This window comes from Cibotium barometz, chromosome 59 (assembly GCF_041138505.1).
Source record: "Cibotium barometz isolate CiBa-2024 chromosome 59, ASM4113850v1, whole genome shotgun sequence".
Taxonomy (NCBI): domain Eukaryota; kingdom Viridiplantae; phylum Streptophyta; class Polypodiopsida; order Cyatheales; family Cibotiaceae; genus Cibotium; species Cibotium barometz.
Window position 1 is genome coordinate 4,801,320 of NC_141104.1, and position 6,251 is coordinate 4,807,570.

Genomic DNA, 6,251 nt, shown 5'->3' on the forward strand with positions numbered 1-6,251 from the left:
GTGGGCACACCTCATGTTGATGCTCAGCATATGGATGAGTGGTTTGGTTATAGTCTTGGTTTGGCAGTTAGTCCAGAGGGAGAGTTGGAAGCCAATGATGTGGGCTGCAGATTGGATGACCGTGAGGTGGAAGTTGATGATCAGATGTTTGTTATTTCTGATAAAAAACAGAAGCAGGAGGAAACACACACAAGAGAAGCAAACCCTAATCCATATCCATCAATCATAAAGAAGGAGAGAAGCCATAGTCACCATCTCTCTCACACACACAAAGGAGAACACAACATAGTGTTATGTCCACACTACAAAGTAAACCTAATGTAATGTCCACACCACACATGACCAGCTAGACGCGGTCATAAACACACCACACGATATCTATCTACCATACTGTCACTCTGTCAACACCCATGTGCTATCCTCCAGCTGTATACGAGCTTGACATTTCAACACTCCCCCTCAAGCTCGACATGTCCATCTCTAGGACTCCCAATCTGGTACGGAAATACTCGAACTTATCCTTACCAAGTGCTTTGGTAAAGATATCTGCAACCTGCTCATCTGTCTGCACATATGTCAAATCAACATGCCCATCTAGCACTTTCTCTCTGATGAAGTGATAGTGGACCTCAATATGTTTGGTCCTGGCATGATAAACTGGGTTGCTAGCAAGCTGAATACTACTCATGTTGTCACAATGAATGACAACTCTCATATCACTCTGTAACCTGACATCATCTAGCAACTTCTTCAACCACATAGCCTCACATGCAGCTATGGCTGCTCCACGATACTCTGCCTCTGTGGTAGATAAAGCAACTGTAGGTTGCTTTTTACTGCTCCAACTCACAGCTCCACTACCAAGGCTGAAAACATAGCCACTGGTAGACCTCCTGTCATATGCACTACCGGCCCAATCTGCATCTGTATATCCATAGACATGCATGTCTTTTCCTGCCTCATAGAAAAGACCATAATGCACGGTAGTTTTGACGTATCTCAGAATGCGTCTCACAGCATCCAAGTGAGGTTTACGAGGACTTTGCATAAACTGACTCACCAAACCAACTGCATAACTGAGATCTGGCCTCGTAATGGTCATGTAGATAAGGCTACCAACCATTTTCCTGTACATGGTGATATCATCAAGCTCATCACCCAAATCAGCCCTAAGCTTCATGTTTTGCTCTAATGGTGTCAACATTGGTTTGCATGCTGTCATACCATACTTTGCCAGCATGTCAAGTGCATATTGCCTTTGCACCAACCATATACCCTTGCTTGTTCTAATCACCTCAATGCCAAGAAAGAACCGTAAATCACCAAGGTCTTTCATATCAAACTCTTTGCATAAAGAGGCCTTAACCTCATCAATGCCTTTTCCACAATCACCTGTGATAATCAAATCATCAACATAAATGACTATCATCACGATACCATCATGTGTCTTCTTCACATAAAGTGAAGAGTCTGCATTTCCGACCACAAATCCAATACTGACAAGATATCTGCTGATCTTGTCACTCCAAGCACGAGGTGCTTGCTTCAAACCATAGATTGCTTTCTTTAACCTGCAAACAAAAGTCGGATATTTTGGATGTACATATCCTTCTGGCTGTTCCATGTACACCTCTTCTTGTAGTTCACCATTCAAGAAAGCATTTTTTACATCCATTTGATGTAAAGCCCAACCTTTTTGTGCTGCTAGTGCAATGATAGACCTCACTGTAGCCATCTTAGCCATTGGGCTGAAAGTTTCATCATAATCAAGACCATAAGTTTGTGCATATCCTTTAGCGACCAGCCTTGCCTTATGTCTCTCTAGGCTGCCATCTGACTTGCACTTTACCTTTGCAACCAATTGCATTCTTTCCTTGCGGTAACTCAGCCAATTCCCATGTATCATTTTTGTCCAAAGCATCCATCTCTTCATCCATGGCTTTCTGCCATACATGCTCTCCAATAGCCTCTGTATAGCATGTAGGTTCCACATGCTTTACCATAGATGTCATGTATGCATAGTGCATAGCAAAATCTTTATATGTCAATCTTTCCACTGGATATCTGACTCTCTGGGATCTCCGCAATGCATGCGGGTCACTCTGTACACCTGTAACTCGAGCATGTGGTGGCACATATCTGTCCTGCCTAGCACCAGGTGTGCGTAAAACAGGTATACCGAGCTCCTCATCCAAACTCTCAGAACTAGAGGACTCATAACCTGTGATCCCAATTCCTTCGACTTTCTTCTTGCCTTTATCCATAGCACTACTCCCAGTGCTCACACTCTCATGCCTCAAACGTCCTGACCATGGACGTACACTGCTACTCTCAGCTTCTGCTGCTGGCCCAGACATAGTAGTAGAACTAGAACTTGCTTGTGATGGCAAGTTCACAGACACATCTGCCTCAAGTGAGTCAATAACTCCCTCATCTTTTGCTTTGTACCAACTAGCAAGCTCATCAAACACCACATCTCGTGAGATGACTACTTGTCTAGTTTGAGGGTTATAACATTTGTAGGCCTTTCGATCCTGTGCATATCCAACAAATACACATTTCTCTGCCTTAGGATCCAACTTCCGTCTTCTTTCATCAGGCACATGAACATAAGCTACGCATCCAAAGACTTTGAGATGTCCAAGGTCTGGCCTGTAACCTGTAAGCCGCATCTCTGGCGTGCTTCCATGAATGGCTGCTGTAGGTGTTTTGTTCAGGATATACACTGCAGTAGCACATGCTTCTGCCCAATAGTAATCTGGCATGCTCTTTTCATTGAGCATTGCCCTTGCCACTTCACATATGACTCGATTCTTTCTCTCAGTCACACCATTCTGCTGAGGTGTATACCTGCATGTCAACTGTCTTCTTATCCCATGCTTCCGCAAGAAATGCTCAAAAGCTTTTGAGGTGTATTCACCACCTCCATCTGTTCTCAAACATTTAATCCAACAGCCATATTGCTTTTCTACGAGAGCTTTGAAGTCCATGAACTTTTCCAGCACTTCACTCTTCTCTTTCAAAAAATATATCCATGTCATCCTGCTGAAGTCATCTATAAATGTCACATAGTATAGACTTCCTTTGATAGATGGATTTTGTGCAGGGCCCCATACATCACTGTGTACTATCTCAAGTGGCCTGTTACTCATATTTCCTTCTCTAGGAAACCTCAACCTTGCCTGCTTTCCAAACTGACAGGCTTCACAAACATGCATATGTCCATCATATTTGAATCGAGGCAATCCACTGACTATGCCTCTTGTTTGCATGTTCTTTAATCTCTGTATATTGACATGTCCAATCCTCTTGTGCCACATGTCAATGTCCTGCACAATCCCATTGCTCTTTGAAAACATGGCTGAGCTCAATTCTGGTATTCCTGCATCCAATTTGAACAACCTTCCTTCCTTCTTGCCCTTGGCAATCAATCTATAGCCATGCTTAAAGTCTTCCACAAAACAGCCATTCTCATTGAATCTTACTTGTAATCCCTGCTCAACCATTTGGCCCACTGATGCCAAATTCTTTGTGATGGATGGTACATATAACACTTCTGACATATTCTTCACATTTCCATCATGCATCCTCAAAGGCACACTGCCAACATGTGTTATAAGATGCTGAGTATCATCTCCTGTGACCACATAACCATTTGTATCCAATGGTTGCATCTTCTCAAACCACTCACCATGACATGTCATGTGGTTTGAGGCACCTGAATCCATATACCATGACTCATCTCCTACATTCTGAGAATCCATTGTCCCCATAATGTGCTTCATTGCAAAAAGATGATTTGAACTCCCATCATTGTTACTGGTAGATGCATAATTCCCATGTTGTGGTCTTCCATTCCTCACATCATTCTGCTTTTTGTAACAATCTTTTGCCATATGTCCAAGTTTGCCACAATAGTGACATTCAATCCCATTCAAATTTTGTTGAGGACCTTGCCATCGTCCTCTACCACGAGCACTTGTTCCAAATCTCCCCCTATGGGATTGAAATCCACGACCACCACGTGATCCAAATGATGACTGTGAATTTTGAAAATTCTGATTTGATTGTGGTTGAGTAGACCTGTCATTCCAACCACGTCCTCCACGGCCTCGAGGGGTAAATCTCCCCCTGCCTCGAAAGCCTCTAGATGAGTAAAAAGCCTGATTCCTTGCATGCTCATCATTGCTTGACGAGGATGCACCACCTGTAACACTCATACCACCAAGGCCAAGCTTCAATTCTTCCACAATGAGCAATGACACAAGCTCATTAAAGTCTGGCATTCCTCCCAACCTTACTGAAATGGAAGTGTCAAAAGATTTGTATTCTTTGCCTAAACCACGCAATGTGAGAGCAACCAAATCATCATCATCCATTGGGGCATGGATTGATGACAAGGAATCTGCATAACCCTTGATTTCCTGAACATACTCATGTATACTCCTATTCCTTCGTGTTACACTGTGAATCTGTTGTTTTAGTTGTATCTTCCTTGCACCAGTGTCTGTCTCATACATTCGGCACAATATACCCCATGCTTCTTTCGGTGTATCTGCATCTTGGATGTGAATAAGCAAGGCATCTGTTACACATATGGAAAAATAATGCAACACTTTCGAAGACCGCTCTACCCATTGTTTGTGAGCCAGTAACTGAGCATTATTTGGTTGAGGAGGTAGGTATGGCTCCGGGTCTTCCTCTGAGACAAGACTCCATAAACCTTTGCCTTTCAAAAAACTCTTCATTCGAAACTTCCACACTTGAAAGTTAGTGCGGTCAAGCTTCTCTCCAACAATCTGTATCGGACCATCTCCCATTGTTGCAAAAATATAGTAGATGTACCCCTTTGACAAGTTGTATGCCGGACCTGTAAAGCTTCAAATCTCTCCAAATCACATCAAATGCTTGCAAATTGTGTGCATTAACATCCCACAATGATTCACCAACAATGTACACTCGATCAAAGTTGAAACCAAATGATACTTCTTCACAAAAAAATTTCTGGTTTTTTTTCTCGCCAGTAATTTCTCGCCAGTAACCAGTCAAGATTATGCTCTAAATCCTTCAAATCTTGTCCAAATTCAATGATTCAACTTGCATTGGCTTCCCAACACATTTCTCCAACATATCCTAGAAGGGTTTGATCAAATTCTTCAAGGTGAATGAGAACCACCAATTTTTGTAGCTCCCTGGTTTGCTTTTTTCTGCATCTGTCAGGTACCACCTCTCACTAAAAATGCTCTATCTCCTTCAAATCTTATCCAAATTCAAAACTTTTTGATTCAAAAGTTTAGCAACACCTTGCTCCTTGCTTGTACCAAAGGAATTAGTCCAATTCTCAACAGGTAGAGATTAATGCTTGCATTAGTGAAGCTCTGTTTCTGCAACACAGTTCTGTACTTTTGCTAATGACTGGTTATTGAGTTGAATGAGCTCCAAATCCTTCAAGTAAGCGTCCCAAATGTTAATGTCAGATCCAAACAAGTATTTGCTAAGCTCCAAGTGACTTCAACCTCTTGTAAAGACCTTGTAATGATCAAATATGAGTGTAGATGATGAAAACTGTCCAAAATCTGCTAGAAAACACGCCGCCTGCTCCTGGAGCTCTAGGAGAGAGGGAAAATCACCAATGAGTTGATAAACTTCTTAGCAATGACCTAATGCATCATGGGTATGAAGGGTTTGACTCAATTTTGCTTCAATCTTCCGCATTCGATCCTCCACCGGGCATATGTTCTCTGTTTTGCAGGAGTTCACAAAACCAGAATTTTTCCTTCACACATCACTTGTAATGCATCAATTTTTTGCATGAATGATTTGCTCCTGAGTTGCCAGTACATGTGCCCTTCCAAATACATGAGACCTTCACTTCTTTGCTTGCATTTCCCAAAATACATGTGCCAAAGTACATTCATTCACAAGCTTTCCATGAAAGCTTCAAAACAAAAATTTTCTGCTTTCTTTTGCACCTTTAATCTTCTCTTACACTTGCTCTTGATACCTGCAATCCGCAGAGGGGGTCTTGCTACACTTACCAATGGTCCTTAGCTCTCAGATCTGATGCCGATGTGTGCTCCACAGCTTTTCCTTTGCTCCAAGCTCCAATGGCTTTCACAGCTTTTTCTTCTTCTTCCCTCTTCTCTCACTCACTCTCACAACACAGCTAATGAGATCTAGGCTCTGATACCATGATAAAAAACAAAAGCAGGAGGGAACACACACAAGAGAAGCAAACCCTGATCCATATC